Consider the following 20,031-nt stretch of genomic DNA (forward strand, 5'->3'; position numbering starts at 1 on the left):
GCAGGGGATGGACAGAGTGGATAGGGAGATGCTCTTTACACTCTCACATAACACCAGAACCAGGGGACATCCACTAAAATTGAGTGTTGGGCGGGTTAGAACAGACAAGAGAAAATATTTCTTTATTCAGCGTGTGGTTGGTCTGTGGAACTCCTTGCCACAGGATGTGGTGACGGCATCTGGCCTGGATGCCTTTAAAAGGGGATTGGACATGTTTCTGGAGGAAAAATCCATTACGGGGTACAAGCCATGATGTGTATGCACAACCTCCTGATTTTGGAAATGGGCTATGCCAGAAGGCCAGATGCAAGGGAGGGCACCAGGATGAGGTCTCTTGTTATCTGGTGTGCTCCCTGGGGCATTTGGTGGGCCGCTATGAGATACAGGAAGCTGGACTAGATGGGCCTGATCCAGTGGGGCTGTTCTTATGTTCTTATGTTTCTCAAACTTCCCTGCCTGAATTGCACAAATGAGGAGCTCAGTGAAAATCCAATATTTAAATCTGGTTCTACCACAGTAGGTTGAGATGTGGGGGGGGGGGGGAGCAAATTATGAGTTCAGGAGAACTGCAAAAACCTGAAGCGGTATAACCAGGAACTGTTATACCCAGCGTATACCCACTGTCATACCCAGTGGCATGAAGGCCACACACAATAAGCTTGCACATAATTGGGCTCATATCACATTCAGGGGTGGAGATGTGGCCTGGAGGTTGAGCTGACATCTTCCTTGAAAAAGCTAAGCAGGATCAGCAGTATTGGATGGGAGACCAAGAACCGAAGATTGAAGCCACAGACAGATCTCTGAAGAGGAGTGGGAAGGAACATGGAGGGGTCAGCTGGCAAGATAACACCTGAGGTGTGATTTGCAGCTGCCTGCTAAAGCTTGGAAGCACAGATCAGGATGATGACTGCTCCATGAATGGGAACATCTGGAGAAATGGGGGGGGGGGGGCTCTGTAAGTCTCTCACATGGAACAATACTTAAGAACATAAGAACAGCCCCACTGGATCAGGCCGAAGGCCCAACTAGTCCAGCTTCCTGTATCTTACAGTGGCCCACCAAATGCCCCAGGGAGCACACCTGATAACAAGAGACCTGCAAGGCTTCCTGGGAATTGTAGTTAAGAACATAAGAACAGCCCCACTGAATCAGGCCATAGGCCCATCTAGTCCAGCTTCCTGTATCTCACAGCGGCCCACCAAATGCCCCAGGGAGCACACCAGATAACAAGAGACCTGCAAGGCTTCCTGGGAATTGTAGTTAAGAACATAAGAACAGCCCCACTGGATCAGGCCATAGGCCCATCTAGTCCAGCTTCCTGTATCTCACAGCGGCCCACCAAATGCCCCAGGGAGCACACCAGATAACAAGAGACCTGCAAGGCTTCCTGGGAATTGTAGTTAAGAACATAAGAACAGCCCCACTGGATCAGGCCACAGGCCCATCTAGTCCAGCTTCCTGTATCTTACAGTGGCCCACCAAATGTCCCAGGGAGCACACAAGACAACAGGCACAACCTGTAAAAACCTCATTGAAAAATGGGATTTATGATTAGCCTGCCTATGTAAACCACCTTGAATCTATAAGAAAGGTGGTAAATAAAAACTGTAACCATAATAGTAATATCAGTTTTTTGGATCCATGCATAACCAGGATTGTAGTTACCTACAAGCTCTCCGCACCAATAAACACTGCAAGCTCAAGTGGACATGACATAGTCCTTACGAGGGCTGGCAGTAGACATGTGGGATCCAAGTAATCCACCTTTCTGTCCTTAACTAAATACAGTTTTGGAGTTGAAATATTGGTTTAGCATGTACATGGCGACCCAAAAAAAAACAAAAAACAGAACTCACAAATCTTTGAATAAAACTGTTAATTTTAATTTTTTTTCTTTTTTCTTTCAGGGTATACAAGTCGACTTTGTGCATGAAATATTGGAACAATAATCTTCCCCACTATGTCTTGGTCAACCAAGGAAAAGACATGTTGAAATTTACTGGACCTTTGTAGGATTTAATAAAATTTTTATGGATTCTGGGTTTTTGGGGGGGGGGTCACCCTGTACCAAAGAAATAAGAGGAGAGCGAGTGAGCTCCAGTACATCATCTAGGGGTGTTAGGTGATTCATCCCAGCCAGTAAAACAGAAATAATCGTCTCAAACTCATACTTGAGCTTGAAAAAGTACCAGGAGGGGAGAGAGAGAGAGAGAGAGAGAGAGAGAGAGAGAGAGAATATTCTTTATTTATAATTATGCTCATGGGAACTGGAGAGGGGTGCTTTCTCATGAATGGCTGCTTTAAAAAAAAAAAAAAAGGAGTTACATTTCTTTACAAGTCAGTCATGATTCATTAAGGCTAGATCAGTCATGCACTGAAATCACTGCAGCTGAAGGATGTGATACATCTAAAGCGGTAACATCCTCCCAGCAAAACGGGGCACATGGTGATTTATGGCTGGAATTAGCATTCAGGGCACTTTGGAATAATAAACCTTCTTCAAAGTATTTCAGCCTCCTTGAATTCCACTGTATCTAACTGTATACGTTCTGCCCACCTTTACCTTGGGTAAAGTTCACAGTGGCCAACTGCTTTTTGATCAGGTTTGTCCAATCACTGCTATGAAGCCTTAGCCATAAATTGCCACAAGAATCCAATTACATAATGCCTTCCTCATCCTCCTGACAACTACAATTATGACTCAATACCTATTTTCAAAACGAACCAGGAAGTTTGCTCTTTTTTTCTCCCCCCCCCCCCCGCACCCTTGACTATACAGCAGGCTCGGCGAATGAGGTCTTAAAAGTCTATCCATTTGAGGATATGATCTGAAGCCCCCAGTCACTAATTTAGCACAGAACAAAATGACAGTGTAATTAGAAGCAGCGCAGCTCGGCTTGATACACAGATGTTCCCTTCATTTAACTGTTGCCCACATAGCTAGCAAAAATAGATTTTGTTTTCCTGAAGCAACCAGCTAATTTCCGGCCTTTGGTCCTTAAATCCAGATAGCGTTACCATAAGCAAAACATTATCAATTAACATGTACAACTCACCCCTTCGATTCGGCCGTTTAGGATACGGCAAGCGTTGCCGATTTTTAAAATGTTTTCTTTTTTTCTACCATAATTGCTCCAGCAAGAGCAAAATTGACAAAGCAACAAAGAAAACAAGAGAAGCCAAACCCCACCTAGTTGTCAGTGGACCAATATTTGGAGAAATGTGCCCCAACTCTGCACTCTTTTAACCTGTTAGCAGATAAACAGGGAATGATTTAGATGTTTTAGGCCTACCTGATAGGTGATTAACACCCAATCTTGTAATTGCCCAAGCCAAAAAAGCAAACAGTCTGTTTCACCTGCAAGTCTTGAGATCCCTAGTTGGGTCTGTTTATTTGATTGGTTGGAATGTTCCTGAACAAACATTGTCCTACTTTTCTAGCCTCTGAGCAAACAGTGTGCGTGGAAAGGTATTCAATAGCTAGTAAGTACATGGAGCTAACTTAGAAAAAAAAACTGTAGCAAATGTTATCTTTCAGTATTCAGTAATCCTGATTATTTCTTTTGTATGTAGAAAAAAAATACTGCACCGCAGTGCTACTGAGAGCTGTTTTAGTGTTGCAGCTAAGCAACGAACAGAGGCATACCTAGAGAGGGTGCAAACATTAGGCTGACTAGGCTGAAGCCATGGGGCCCCGCAGGGACTATGGGCCCATCAATTCACCTGTCCTGATGTAGGGACACAAGGCCCAAGCCGGGCCCCGTCGCTCACAGCAGACGGCCACAAGCAGTCCATCCTGGCTGCGGGGAGCCGAGCCGTGGCAACGTGAAGCACCTATGAGGGCCCAGCCCATAGTACCGTGAGCGGTAGGCAAGCCAGGGCCAAGTGGCACCTGCGCAGCTGGATGCCCAGTCCTGCTTCTGGGGGTGGGCGGAGTGGGCATCAAAGGGCTGAGCATGTACAGTGCGCTGGGGCCGAGTGGCACCTGCGCATTCGGCCGTCCAGCAACCCAGCTTCCAGAGGCAGGTGGCACAACCGCCCCACAACCTCCCCAGCTGACCAGGGTTCCCCACAGCGCCAGCTGGACCCAGCGGCACAAGCTGCCTGACGGCACAAACCGTTCTCCCTGGCCGACCAGGTCTCCCTGTGGCCCGGTTGTATTGCTTTCCTGAAGTGTTTCGTAGAGGGTACGCAAAATACCTGAAAACCTAGGGGCCCAGCCATTAAAGCCTAGGGGCCCACCATGGGTTAATATGGCCCTGGGTGCAAAGCACTAAGTTTTGAGGGAGACTCACCGTGTCATGCAAGCTGCCCCTCCCCCACCCCTTCAGAGCCATTCCAGGCAGTGGGAGCAAAACTGTGCATCAGGGCTTTCCTGGTTTGAATCTCACCACTGCTGTGAACCACTAGGTCAGGGGTCTTCAAACCCCAGCCTGGGGGCCAGATGCGGCCCACGGAGAGCCTCTATCGGCCAGATGCGGCCCACGGAGAGCCTCTATCAGGCCCACGGGCAACCTCTGGTCCCCTGAGAGCATCTGGCCCAGTTGACCAAACACAACCAGAGTTGTGCTTTTGGGGTGGGGGGATGGGGGTCCATTTAAGTGTGTGCTTTATTTCTTGGGCTGTGTTTGTGCTTGGAGACATCCTGGACATTTGATCCCATTCATTTATTCATTCATTCATCTAAGTTCCATCTCGAACGCATTTATTTAAATTTTATATTTAATTCTTTTTCCGGCCCCCGACACTGTGTCAGATATGTGTTGCAGCTCTTCGGCAGAAAAGTTTAGAGACCCCTGCACTGGGTGACCTTGGGCAAACTGCTCCCTCCACCTCAGCCACAATTCAGGGATACTAATACCTGAAAGGGAAGGACCAAATCAAGATCATGAATGTGAAGCCCTCTGCATGCTCAAGGTGTACTGTGTAAGTGTTGAGCATTGTTAGGGGCAATTCCAGGTTTTTGAAAATCACATGTAGCAGATTATCAACAAAAGGAGAAAACCATCTCACTGTATCCTAACCAGAGATGGTTCCTTTCCTTTAACTGGCCTACTCTGAGCTGATCATAGGGTTCTGACAGACTGAGGAGACATGGACAATTTGTAAGGGGAGTTTCTTATAGCCAAATCCTAACTTGCACTGGAACAGAGGCTGAGTGGCCTGCGTTGTATCCAGCACAAAGCGGGTGCTGGCTGAAGGGCAACCTGGGGTAAGGGGATATTTTTCTCCTTACCCCAAGTAACGCTCCAGCCATCCCTATGGGGCAATTCGGATCTGCACCTGCAAAATCGCTGGCACAAATCTAAACAGCCCATGTAAGATTGCTTGGGCCAGGGATAGGGGTTAGGATTCAGCCTGCGCTGCCACAACTGATCCTGTCCCCCTCCCAGCCCTGATCTGCCTCCTGGACTGCCCTCCCCTGCCCCAAATCACCCCTTTCCACCTGCCCTCCTGTGGCCACCCACCCCCCTGCACTAGCATACCCAGGCCAGCACAAATTCATCCTCTCTGCTGCTGGATCTGATGCCAGGAGGCTGGCACACATTTTTGCACTGGCCTAGCCAAGACCTGAGTATCTACAAATGTGCTTTACGGTGCATTCACAGCACTCAGGAGTTGGTGCAGTGGGCCTGTGCTGCCTTAAGTCCCAGTCAGAATTGCGCTCTTAATGAAACAACTCCATCCCAGCGTTGTGGCTTCCTTGACTAAGGGCCCAATCCCATCCAACTTTCCAGCACTGGTGCAGGTGCAATGCAGCCCCAAGGTAAGGGAAACAAAAGTTCCCTTACCTTGAAAAGGCCTCCGTGACTGCCTCCCCACCAAAGGATGCAATGAACACCCTATTGGCATGGCTACACTGGCACTAGAAAGTTGGATAGGATTGGGCTCTCAGCTATACTTTTCTGGGACAAAATGGGACTTATTTCTGAGCAGACATCTATAGGATCATACTGTAAGCCTACCTGCCTTTCATGAGTGAAGAATGGCAAGTAAGTAAGAATGAATTTCAGCAACTCTTGGGACATCTTGTTCATTTGCATTCTGTTCTCTCAATGCTCCTTGAATCCATTTGCCTATAGCCACTCAGGGTTGCATCTCACAAATCCAACTTTGTGTAAGTGAATAAAATGAGACCCTTGGTGTCTATCATGAGCAATTGAATGACATGAAGAGACCCAGGATCTAGAGAGGAAAAATTGGGAAAGTTAATAGAAAACTGGGCAGGGGTGGGTGTGTCGGTGGGTGAGGAAATCTCCTTGCAGAGCCAGGCCCACACTGTCTGTGGTTTAAAGAGAGCAGTTTTGTCATATCTGAGTTGGATGACATGTAAATATTTTACCTCCAATGTAATCTGCAAGTGCCTTCTATGAAACACTGTGGGAACTGAGGCACATGGAGATGGAAAGTTGAAAGAACATATTTGTTGAATCAAAGGGGTGTTGTTGTCCCATCCAAATATTCCAACTTCCTTCTAATGCTCACTTTTGGCTAATTAACACCCTCCTTTTCCAAGAACAACAGCTGTGGTGTGCAAAGGAAATGAACAGAACTCCTTATCAGTTGAGCAATTAACAAGAATTTATTGCTACCAACACAGACACTCCCTGCAAGTCCTCTTGTCCAGAGGCTTTCCCTCCCCAAAACTCCACTTAACTCAGTGGGTAAAGGTCCAAGTCCACGGTCTAATCTTCAAAGAACAATCCAGTCTTCCCAATCCACTCTTCTGCAGCAGAGTCCCTCCTCTGTGTGCTCTCTAGCAGAGTGTCTCCTTCAGCAGGGTCCTGGCAGTCCTCTCTTCTGTGTCCTCCAGCAGAGCCCTGGCAGTCCCCTTCTCCCGTAGGTCTGGGTCAGGTTCCCTCTGGGTCAGGTAGCGTCTCCCGCTGGGTCAGGGTAGTTCTGTCTTCTTCTGAAGCTGCCTTTTATCCTTGGATGTCTCATAATCCAAAATGCAGCTCACCTGTGAGCTACCTTGTTAGCCCCTTGTTAAGTCCAAATTAGGCTCAGGTGAGCCATCTCTTCAGTCCATGTCCATTCAAAGTCCCATCAAGGTCAAATGAAGCTCAGGTGTCCATCACAGTCTCCATTGGCCTTGATTGATTACAGCTGTGAAGCCAGCCCTGCCCTTCCCAGAGCTGTCAACCAGCTGTCAAAATATGGAATGGCTGTCAACACCACATCGTCCACCTGATGATCTTCCGATCTTCCATTACAGTTGTCTCACTCTTTGAGGGATATAAACATCACTGAGGAAGTCACAGAAAGAGAAAGAGCTCAAACAACTGATGGCTGCTTTCATATTTCACTCTCTGCAAGCACCACAACAGGAAGGACTTCACCGAAAAGATTTCTGGTCTACCTAACATGGCAGGACCCCAGGCTACCTATTACAATTACAGTTTCCAAGATTTCTTTGATGAAAACTGTGATAGTTGGGCCAGTTTAATACCAGTTTGTGTCTGGAGCACAATGACAGTCATAATCTGTGCTACAATAGTGCAGGCGTAATGTCTATTTGCATGAGAGCAAGAGTCTTCATGAGTCTTGCCTAGTATATTTCAGCCTAGTATATTTCACTTCTCCGGTGCTGCGGCCTGATAGAATCGGGCTGTTAAGCATTCTTGTTGGCTCAGAGAACCCTCTATTCCCCCCTGGTATATTTCAGTCTAATGCAGAGGTTCTCAAACTGGGGTGTCACTACCTTTGCCCTTTAATTGGCAGGGGGGATGCAGTAATGCAGTCTCCAGGATCACACTGCTGCCAGGAGTGCAGGGGCTTTCTTTTACTTACAGGAAAGAGCAGCAGCCTTCTGGGGTATGGTGAGCCCCACAGAAGCCTGCAGGACTCTCCAAGCCATGGAGAAGGTCAAATTAAAGATTTTGACCTGGTTTCGTTATCACAAACAGAAGTGGGTAGCAATCATTATTTTTTACTTTTGGCCTAACAAGAAAAGTTTGTGCCAGGTGGTGTAAGGGGATGGGAGAGAGTGGTAGGAGGGCGTTCTGGGGGTGGGAAACGGGTGTTTGTGGATGGAGGAGGGCAGAACGGGAGATGGATTGTGTCTGGGAAAGCAGAATCAACCATAGAGGCTGTGTCCAAACCCCCATCCCTAACCTGAGCATCCTTACTTGGGCTGCTCAGATTTGCACCAGCGAAATAGCTTAGGCGGGTTGGGGCTCAACACGGGGTAAGGGGAAAAATATTCCTTTACTAGGGCAGGAGGTCTGGTCTAGAGGGTAGAGCCTCCGTCTGCCTGAAGATAACATCCACAAGGTCGCCAGTTCGAGGCCACCGGCACCGTGCGACCTTGAAGCAGCTGACAAGCTGAAGCCGAGCTATTCCATCTGCTCTCAGCATGGGAGGATGGAGGCCAGAATGTGAAGCCAGATCGGAATGAAACACCTTGAATGTAGTGGTTCTTGAAAGAAAGAACCTTCTTTCAATTGTAAAAATCCCTATTTAATAAGGGATTTAAATAAAGCCTGCCTATGTAAACCCCCTTGAATAAAGTCTTGAATAAAGACCAAGAAAGGCGGTATATAAATACCTGTTGTTGTTGTTGTTGTTGTTGTTGTTGTTGTTGTTGTTGTTGTTGTTACTACTACTACTACTACTACTACTACTACTACTACTACTACTACAAGGTGACCTCCAGCATACACCTAACCTTCAGTGGATGAAGCGCAGGCCACTGTGGCCCGCCTGTTCCAGCACAGGTTAGCACTGAGCTGTTAGAGAGGTTCTCTCTTCCTTTCACAGCTGTGACTTGCAGGACAAATCTTCCATTGCTGCTTTGAAAAAATTGATTATCACTTTTCCAAAAAGATTAAGTATTCTAAAAATGCAGAAAAAATTAAGGCATGAGTCACTGACATGTCTGTAATGTTCAGTAAAATTGCTTGTCCCACTTTAAAAAAAAAGGGGGGGGGGAGATCCCGTATTGTATTGGCCTTTAATTTCTCAGAGAAGAAGGCTTTTCTTCTCTCATAGACTAACTTTCCCCTGGGGGCTGGGGATAAGAATAGGCCCTCAGTTTGGCTGTACTTGTCATAAGAGGCGACTAAACAGCCACCGGGTAGATGGGACTCGTCAGCCTGGGAAGGCAGCTCATCTGAGAGAAGGAAAACTCTGATCCCAAACCTCCACTGCCTTGTGGCTACATCCAGTTATGGAAAAGGCTTCAGGAGTCAACCTCGAGGCAAAATCCGGAGCCGGAGTCCCTGAGGCAGTTCATGGCTGAACACAGTCACGTTCTGGCAACTCCTGCGACGCCGCTGGAACCAACCGCATTGGCCTCTGCCTTTCTATTGGACCATTCCAGCGACGTGGAGAGGGGGGATTTGCTGCATGGGTAACAGCCTATCCTCCATACCTACTTTACCCAGGCTTCGCGCACTGGAGAGGACACTCTGTTCCAGAACCACCATTCAGAGCGTGACACCATAGTCTGCCGAGACTGAAGGATGCCAACTACTAGACTAACAGAGGCACATTCTGTATTAATCAACGACAACATCCATTTCTTGTTCGTGTCTTTTGATGGGAAGCAATGCCCCCCTTGTTGCAGGCGAAGAGTTCTTCCCTGTGTCCACCAGCGTTTCTCATCAGGAGCAATGGAGAGAAGCAGGACTTTCTTGCAGAGAGCTGGAGTCTCATTTCCATTCCGTTCTCATACAGCCACTGTTGTATCGCGGGACCTGCAGAGTGTAAATGCTGCGGCAGGACAAACAAAGGCACCATTCAGGATGGAGGGCCGGCTTCCCTTCCGCACCACTCTCTGACCACAGAGAGGTTGGCTTGTGCCTGCAATCTGACAGGCACAGGATTCACTGACTGCACAAACACTCAAAGGCTTCCAATTCATTCTTCTGAATTTGCCGAGTAGGATGAAGACTTCCTCTTTCAGTGTTAGCCTGAACTGTAAAAATCAGCTGCTGCTTTGTTCCTAAATCATGGGCACAAAAGCAGTGTTTTGCTCCTGCTACTCCCGTTGCACTTACCCCCTGCTTTTTTGGTTCTGCATGGTACGCCCCAAAAAGTTGCCAAAGTTGTAAGAAGATATTGTTTCTAATCTATGGCCTCTGGAATCCTATTGCAAGGGTCACTTCCTGACTTTTGCATCGCTTCAGTCAAGTCCCTTAGAATGCCCATTCCCTTGTGACTTAACAAGCCTAGAACAAAACAGCAATGCTTTCCCATAACCATCCCATGGCAGAACAGGGGAAGGCCATTTATATCTCACTTTTATATATATCTTTTATTCAAATGTATTTATACTTTATCTTCGACAAAAACTTCTAAGAGCTATACTGAGATTTGCATGTAAACTGCTAAAAAGTTTATACCTGGTTGTGCTCCAATAAGGAGCTATGATGAAAATTAGAGTAAGAATCAGGTAAGAATCTTTAAATTCTCCATAGGGTCTCTGAAACATGTAATGGTTTGATACAATTCCTACTACTGAGGCAGATTTGATTTAAATGCTAATATTTAAATACTTAAAACAACAACAAACCCTTTGGTCTAATCCAGTCCAATAAGCATTTTTGAATTCCATTTATTTCCATGGATGAAATGTACAGGGCAGTCTTAGGTATGTTTACTCTGAAGTTACTTTCGCTCTCTTTGGTGAGGTTTACTCTTTGGTGATGTGCATTGAGTTGCAGATGTGCTGCCTTAAGTGGGCCTTCAAATATCTCCCTTGAAACTAGTGGGAAGTTTTTGTCTAAGATAAAGTATAAATACAGTTGAATAAAAGTAAAGTGAGATATAAATGACCTCTGTTTGCTGCTGAAAATGGTGTCGATCTGAAATAAAGTGCTAGTGTCACTTACATTATGGATGTGATGTTATTAATATATGAACCTGCCTTATAATAAATCCAGTGGTAGCACCAGGTTGTTCGGGGGGGACGGGACACACTGTACCACATCCATCCTGGTGTCCACCAGTATTGACAGCCTGGCCAAGTAGGCCTTTGATGGGTGTAGGACCTCAACCACTGCCTGATCTGGCCAATCCTGAAACCATCCCAGAGTGACAGCCCAATCCTATTGAAGGATTATGCTGGCAGAATGCACATTTCACCAGTGTAACCTCCTTTATGGCTGTCACAAATGCAACTACAAGCAGAGAGTGTCTAGTGTCCAAAATACATTGGACACTTACTGGAGGATCAGTTGGTGCAGGGAGGTGAGATGGAGAAGGAGAGAGGTTGAATGGGGCGGGAGGGGTTGGGGAATAGGGCCTAGGGTGGGTGGAATGAGGCAGTGATGGGGCAGGGAGGAGGGTGGATCAGGCCCAAGAAACGGGAATCAGCCGTGGGTGGTGCATGCTGACTCCCGACTCCCTTCTCTGGTCTAATCTGCCTTCATGAATCAACACAGACTTACGCCTGTGATTGAGCTGGTGCAAGCCCAAGTTGAACCATACTGGCTGCTGGGGTTTACTCTGGGGCAGGGGAAGAAATTTCCCCTTACCCAGATGAGACCTCCAGCAACCAAAACTCCCCAGTGGGATGCAGAAGCTGCCCAGCGCCACCACACTGCCACATGGGAAGTTAAGTAGAATTGGGCTGTGAGTCATGCCATTGGTCAATCTTTCCCAAGTATTGTCTGCTTGGGCACCAGCTCTTTGTGGTCTTAGAGGACTTTCCCAGCCCCACTGCCTGAGATCATTGTAATGGGACACGTGTGAGACTGAACCTTTATCTCTTAGGATCAAACTAGCAATTATTTTAAACCTGTCTTCAAAAGGTTTACTATTTGTGAAACTTGCTACTAACTGCCAGTTCAGGGGTGGGCAGTTTTCAGCACGAACATGGCAGAGAGGGAAATTGAAACTGTTCTGTCCTCCAAATCAGAGTCTCTCAAGTGGTTTAAAGCCATCTGTTAGACAGGTTTTAAGTAGCATATTTTGGCCTTGAACTACAGCCCACTCCTTATTTAGGGCAGAATGTGACCCAAGAACTCTAGGCTTTCACTTCCAAACATTTCAAATGTATCATTGATTCTTTACACAAAATACAAAACTCAAATCTTCCATAAGATCTATATAATTTTATTTCCTTTCTTCAAGGAAAATTACTTACATGTGTATGCAACTCCATCCGCAAGACTCAATGGGCCACTCCTGTTGCTCAGAAAGTCATTCAGAATGTATCTGATCTTATCCCACTATGTTTGTAGTCTGGAAATTGGAATGATAATCTCCTCTAATGTGATGTGATTCAATAATGTGATGTAGTTATACGAGGTGGCGTGAGATCCAATTCTTGTTTCACTTGCCTCAGATTTATTGCACACAAAACAGCTTTTCGCAGGCTGAATTGCTATTTCCAAATCCTTTTCCAGCTGAAACAATCACATGTAGAGGCACAAAAAAATTACCAAAATGCCTTATCAGGAGGTGATTGAAAAACCTGCCCCAAATAACACAAGCCTACAAAATTGAGGGTCAGAAAAGTTTTTCCCAAAGTTTATGGTGGTTTGATATGAATTTGGGGTGCCGATTCCAAAAATGGCATCCGTTTTGCCCTATCACGTTTAGTTGTGGAGATATAGTATAGCCTCATTAGTGAATGGTTCAAGCAGCTTCCTCATGGGAAGCTGCTTGAACCATTCACTAAAGAGGCTATGTCATGGCTCCAAAACTAGACGTGATAGGGCAAAACGGATGCCATTTTTGGAATCGGCACCCCAAATAGACCCAGGAATTGGTGTAATATTTAAGGAAGCAAAATGTGTGTTGACCTGTGTAATTTTCCTTGATTTTTCAGCATAAATTCTTGTGTGATTTGGAGGTTTCTGCATCCAAAGCAGTGATTTTCAACCTTTTTCATCTTGTGGCATACTGACAAGGTACTAAAATGGTCAAGGCATGCCATTGGTTTTTAAACAATTAACAAGGCACACAGAACTACCTAAAAGGACTTTACACCCCTCAATGGGCCTAAAAAATGATTCTTCCCCAGACTCCTGCAGTACACCTGTGGACCATTCACGATGCACCAATGTGCTATGGTGCAGTGGTTGAAAATCACTGATTCAAAGAACAGCTTCTGTGATTTCATTTTCTGTTCAGCGACTGCACTTACATTCCAAGAAAAGGAAAATGTTTCATGATTACCTCCCAAATCCTTTAAAGCAGGGGTGCTCAATAGGTGGATCGCGATCTACCGGTAGATCGCGAGGCAAAATGAGTAGATCACGGAGTGCCGACCCCCCCTTCAGGTGCCTCTGGGAGGAAACGACGGGAGTAAGGCCCATTGTACTCAATGGGGCTTACTCCCAGGTAAGTGTGGCTAAGATTGCAGCCTCACAGCCTAATCCTAGGCATGTCTACTCAGGAGTAAGTCCTGTTATACTCAGTGGGGCTCAAGGTACACCAACATACATTGTACACATAAATGTTATATGTTATGATGGCGCGAACATTGTAAAAAAAAACTCTGGTAGCTCTCCGGGCCTTGCTGGGTTTCAAAGTAGCTCTCGAGCCAAAAAAGTGCGAGCACCCCTGCTTTAAAGTGATGATCTTCCAGCAGTTTGTTTGTTCTGTTGTTGTACTGGGTAGTTCCAAGTTAGTGATGAGCAGTGGTGTCACTAGGGAGGTGTGGGCCACACTGGGTGATGCGCATGGGGGAGTAACACTACTACTGGCCATAATTTTTAAAATCTTGGGATTTTTGAATAATGCCATCGTGTTGTATGTCATTCGATGCACAATTTCATGCATAATGGCAACCAAAAAAACACACACCACATTTAAGTATCTATATTCTATCAAAAGTTATAACAAAAAAACCAGCGGGAGTGGAGCGGTGACACATCACCATGCCCACTGCCTGAGGCTTTGCCCCGCCCACTGCACTGGAGGAGGTTCATCATAGGGGTGACAAGCTTGCCTCCCCCACCAGGTGGCACACTGGCCTCCCCCCCCCAGTGATACCACTGGTGGTGAGGAAGAGAAAACCAGAAAGAGGGTGAGAGGAGAACTAAAAGACAGCCCACATTTATAGGTCTTGAGCTATTGCGAGACCTTCATTCATTCATATAAGTTCCATCTCTAATATATTCACTTATGTACATTTATTCAAATTTTAAATATAAATTACCGGTAATTCTTTTTTTTCCCCCAGCTCCCCAACACAGTGTCAGAGAGATGATGTGGCCCTCCTGCCAAGAAGTTTGGACACCCCTGTTCTAGCTCATTTGTGCTGGTCTCAGGAACCAACCCTAGAAAACTTTGCTGCGGCTTTGACAACAGGAGATTTTTAAACAGCCTTTTACTCATTTTCACCAACTTCCTTTTTAGAGCATGTCAGACAATTGCAGGCATCTGAAGAGGGAGCGGGGTTATCGTGCAGCCCAGATCACAAGTAAAATGAACGTGCTTCCTCTTTGAAAGGTTCTTTGTTATAAGATGACTGGACTGTGGCTCAGCCATTGCTCCATTAATAAAGTCCCTATTTATAATGTACATGTGCAAAAAAAAAAAAAAATACAGCAGGATGTGGGTAACTGGGAGATAACCACATGCCCACTGGCTTTGCTTTCATACCCAGAGATGTTTAATTTGTGTTTTTTAGTCTGTCTCATGGGAGTGAAAGGCAAAACTCCCACAGATTTCTGTTGAAAAAAAGCAGGTGACAACATGAGAACAGGGGAACCTTGCTGGATCAGGCCAACAGCCCATCTAGTGGTTTGGGAGGTGGACTCAGGACCTGGAAGATCCAGGTTCAAATCGCCCCTCCGGCATGAAGCTTCCTGGGTGACCTTGGGCTAGTCACTTTCTCTCAGCCTCACCTACCTCACAGGGTTGTTGTGAGGGGAAAAAAAAGGAGGGGAACAGCTGTGTACACCGCCCTGAGCTCTTTGGAGGAAGAGCAGTATAAAAATGTGATAAATAAATAAATCTAGTCCAATGCCCTGTTGCCCACAGTGGCCCATCACAGAGGCATAGCAATTAGGGGGAAGGGGGGAAGTCCACCCCAGGTGCCAACCATAAGAGGGTGCTAAGGAGGTGCCAACATTACTCCCACCACCCCGCAACATTTCACTGATGAAATGAAACCTGTCTGCTGAGCATAACTGCGCTATCCACGCATGAAAAGGGCAAAATTTAGCTTGTGAGGGGACTGAGCTTGTGCAAGGGCAGAAGTTTAGACTCGGTGACTTGAAGGCAGAAAGACCATGAAAGGCTTCACTCTGGTAGCAGATTTTTGCCTCATATTTCAAATGAGTCTTGTCATTGGACCTCACCTTAAGGCATTACCATGGCCCACCTTGGAATCTTTGAACTGGGGATATATATTGAACTGGCAACCCTGTCCTGTTCTCCCCCCCCCCCCCCCAGGCAAGACACAGATACTTTCTTATTAAATTCTCTGAGAAGTTATTCCCAAGCTAGACACCTTCCATCTGCCGTCCTGGAAGTTTCTGAAATTCAGCAGCATCTCTTAAAACTACTGCCTATGCAAACAAACATACTGACCATTCTGGCCTGCCTCCGTGTTTTTTGAGTTTAATCCAGAGAGGTTTCCTCCCAGTTACTACCATGTTAGAACATACAATCTCTGATGAATGAATGCATGCATGCATCTGAAGGTGTGTGTATGTATGCATGGTGGGTCCTGAAACAATTCAACAGAACCTGGGAATTTCTCAGGAAGAAACACCTTCAGAAATCATTCTCAGCGTGTATTTTTGAACTGTTTTTGACTACTGAAGCACTTCTATATCATCATCATCATCATCATCATCATAGTAGTAGTAGTAACAGCAGCAGAAGTATTATTTATGACATTTTTTGAATTTCCTCTCTCTCTCTCTCTCTCTCTCTCTCTCTCACTCACACACACACACACACACACACACACACACAGAAAGAGTATTCAGCAAGTTCTCACTTTAAGTTGTCTCATTCAACATTGTTTCATTTTAAAGTTGGTCAGCAGTTCTCAATCTTCTGCCCTCCGAGTCCACTGTGGCTACACACAGTAGGGCTGTCAGAAGCCACTTCAAGGTCATGCCAGACCTGTGACCTTCTGCAAGGCATTCCGGGTGCAGCAACACGTGTAATAAGAAAGTGCTTGGCAAGCCCGCCACTTGAGTGTCATTGAGCCCACCTATGATCAAAATGGTTTCATTATAAGTCATTTCACTTAAAGTTGCGGTTTCCAAGAACGTGATCTTGATCTTGTTGGCAACCTTCAGTCTCGAAAGACTCTGGTATCGTGCTCTGAAAAGTGGTTCTGGCACAGCATCTAGTGTGGCTGAAAAGGCCGATTCGGGAGTGACAATCCCTTCCACACTGAGAGCAAGTGCAGTCTGTCCTTGGTCTGTCTCCCTGGCTATGGGCCTTCCTTCTTTGTCTCTTTGCCTCAGACTGTTGACCAAGTGTCTCTTCAAACTGGAAAAGGCCATGCTGCACAGCCTGCCTCCAAGCGGGCCGCTCAGAGGCCAGGGTTTCCCACCTGTTGAGGTCCACTCCTAAGGCCTTCAGATCCCTCTTACAGATGTCCTTGTATCGCAGCCGTGGTCTACCTGCAGGGCGCTTTCCTTGCACGAGTTCTCCATAGAGGAGATCCTTTGGGATCCGGCCATCATCCATTCTCACGACATGACTGAGCCAATGCAGGCATCTCTGTTTATGATATCATCAGTTTATGATAGAGTAGATCAATAATGCTGCAAAGATGAGTCAAAGGACCATGTGATGTGAGAAAGTGAAGAAACCGGAGGACCTTCTACGTACTTCCCGTCAGGTCTTCGACTAGGAGAGAAGCTGCTCACAAGTCCATATCTCCTTCTTCACTGAGCATCTTGGTTGTGGGTCACGAGCCTATCGTACAAGCAGGAAAAGAATAAAACATTGAGGATGTTTCCTTGCACGAGTTCTCCATAGAGGAGATCCTTTGGGATCCGGCCATCATCCATTCTCACGACATGACCGAGCCAACGCAGGCATCTCTGTTTCAGCAGTGCATACATGCTAGGGATTCCAGCACGTTCCAGGACTGTGTTGTTTGGAACTTTGTCCTGCCAGGTGATGCCGAGGATGCGTCGGAGGCAGCGCATGTGGAAAGCGTTCAGTTTCCTCTCCTGTTGTGAGCGAAGAGTCCATGACTCGCTGCAGTACAGAAGTGTATTCAGGACGCAAGCTCTGTAGATCTGTATCTTGGTATGTTCCGTCATGGACAACCTCTAGTTCATTGTAATGCAGGGAGATGAGTCCACATCCTGAACCATGACCCGTATTGACAACTTTAAATGAGGACTTGCTGTATATGAATAACCACACGCTGGAATCCTAACCACACTTTCCTGAGAGTAAGCTCCCTTGAACAAAATAGGACTTACTTCTGAGTAGACGTGGTTAGGATTGTGCCCTAAATGATTATGTGTGTCCTTACCATAACCCTGGAAGACATGGCAGTACAGTATACCTTTGGTATCCGTGCGGTATCCCAGATCCCCTGTAGATACCAAACTCCGTGGATAAGAGAATCCAGAGATCCAGGCCACAGAAGACCTCTGGACATGTCTGGGAGCACCTTCCATTTGCATCCAGAGGTGTTCTGAGACCCAAAGAGGCACCCATGGTGAGTCAAATTCATGGGACATTTGGTGGGCCGCTGTGAGATACAGGAAGCTGGACTAGATGGGCCTATGGCCTGATCCAGTGGGGCTGTTCTTATGTTCTTATGTTTTTATGGGTTCTGAACCCATGGATAAAAAGAGCCCACATGTATTATTATTCCCATACAGAAATGTAATATACAGAGTTGCGCTCCTCCTCTGTTGTTTTCTGGAGAAAAGGAAGCCAAGTTCTCATTAGCCCCAAATCAGCAGGTTGTTTCCACATCAGATGCCATCATCTACATCTACTCCAATCAGTACATTCCGCCTTGCACCCTGCCTGTCTCTCTGCCCTGCAGATGGCCACCAATATGGCATCGACACAGTGAGCTGGGTGTGTAGTTTCATCAGGACAAAGTTGGTATGAGGGCGGTTTCCATTCAAGGAAAGTGTTTTCACACTGCGGCTTCAGCTGAAAAATTCACAGCAGGAATGTGGTAACTTGTGAACTGCTGATTGTACAAACAAACCTTGAATTGGGAACTCCCTCAGGTGAACTCCCCCTCTGTGTCCTAAGACAGTGTTTCCCAAACTATGGGTCATGACCAGTGACTAGGGTTTGCATCACCCAGTGTGAGAGGCGAGCGCATCACCCCAGTATTGGACCTCCTTCCTAGCAGTAGGGGGGCAATGCCTCAGGAAGTGGGCATAATGATGTACCATTGCCAGGTCCTCGCTTGTTTTTGGCTATAACTTTTGATAGAATAGAGATATTTCAACACAAACCGTTGCATTAAGAACATAAGAACAGCCCCACTGGATCAGGCCATAGGCCCATCTAGTCCAGCTTCCTGTATCTCACAGCGGCCCCACCAAATTCATTACACATGCACCCTCCCCCAGTCCAGTCCATTATTTATTTATTTATTTATTTATGCAGATTTTTCAGTTTATTTTTTCACAGTTTGGGGGGGGGGGTTGTTTGTTTGTTTGTTTACAAAAATGAGACATCAGAAATCATGCTACGTGTTTTTATTTCATTCTCACCCAAAAAAATCATACCTCTACTGAGGCAGATGAAATCAGGAAACAGACATTACAAGAGGGATGGTGCTCAATTAGAGGTGTGCATGCATTTCAAAACAAATGAAAAAATCCTTGTGAAATCAATCCCATTCATAAGAACATAAGAACAGCCCCTCTGAATCAGGCCATAGGCCCATCTAGTCCAGCTTCCTGTATCTCACAGTGGCCCACCAAATGTCCCAGGGAGCACACCAGATAACAAGAGACCTGCATCCTGGTGCCCTGTCTTGCATCTGACATAGCCTATTTCTAAAATCAGGAGGTTGCACATGCACATCATGGCTTGTAACCCGTAATGGATTTTTCCTCCAGAAACTTGTCCAATCCCCTTTTAAAGGCATCCAGGCCAGATGCCATCACCACATCCTGTGGCAGGGAGTTCCACAGACCGACCACATGCTGAGCAAAGAAATATTTCTCGTCCCAAGAAATATTACTCGTCCCAAGAGGACGAGTAATGCGGGACAACTGAGTGGGGGAGACAATAGGTGGGAGGTGCCGTGGTCTACGGTAAGACTGATAAATCTGTATGTCCTTTTTGCGCTGGGTATCCAAAGGGACAAAGAAATAAAGGACAAAATGTCCACCAACACGCAGGGATGGGTTCGCTTTGTTGTCTCCAGAGTATACGGCGTTGTGGCTTACGAATGTGTAAGAACCGGGAGACAGGTGGAAAAAACGGTGGGAGTGGTTAGATGGGGTGAATCCACCTATAACGTGATGTATCTGTGTTCCAGTTAAACAGTTGATGTAATGTGACTGTAGTTGAAAATGTAAAATGTGATTTCTTTCCTTTGTATTATTTGTTGTAATAAAATAAATAAAAATCTATATTTCAAAAAAAAAAAAATCTATATTTCTCCATTGGGCAGACTGAGGCTTTACATGGGTTAAGGGGACAAATGTCCCCTCACCCTGATTAGACCTCCAGCATGCTCCTAACCAGCACATGAAACATCATGTGCCACTTGGAGCCTCTGCACTGGTACTCGTTAGGACTGGGCTTGACAGAGCCCTTACAATGTTCATCTTTGGCAGGAGGTCTGGTCTAGAGGGTAGAGCCTCCATTGCCTGAAGATTAACATCCACAAGGTCGCCAGTTCGAGGCCACCGGCACCGTGCGACCTTGAAGCAGCTGGCAAGCTGCAGCTGAGCTGTTCCATCTGCTCAGAGCGTGGGAGGATGGAGGCCAGAATGTTAAACCAGATCCGAGTGTAACACCTTGAATGTGGTGGTTCTTGAAAGAAAGAACCTTCTTTCAATTTGTAAAAATCCCTGCGTGGATTTAATAAGCCTGCCTGTGTAAACCGCCTTGAATAAAGTCTTGAATAAAGACCAAGAAAGGCGGTATATAAATACTGTG

Source organism: Tiliqua scincoides, chromosome 1, assembly GCF_035046505.1.
Source record: "Tiliqua scincoides isolate rTilSci1 chromosome 1, rTilSci1.hap2, whole genome shotgun sequence".
NCBI classification, from domain to species: Eukaryota; Metazoa; Chordata; class Lepidosauria; order Squamata; family Scincidae; genus Tiliqua; species Tiliqua scincoides.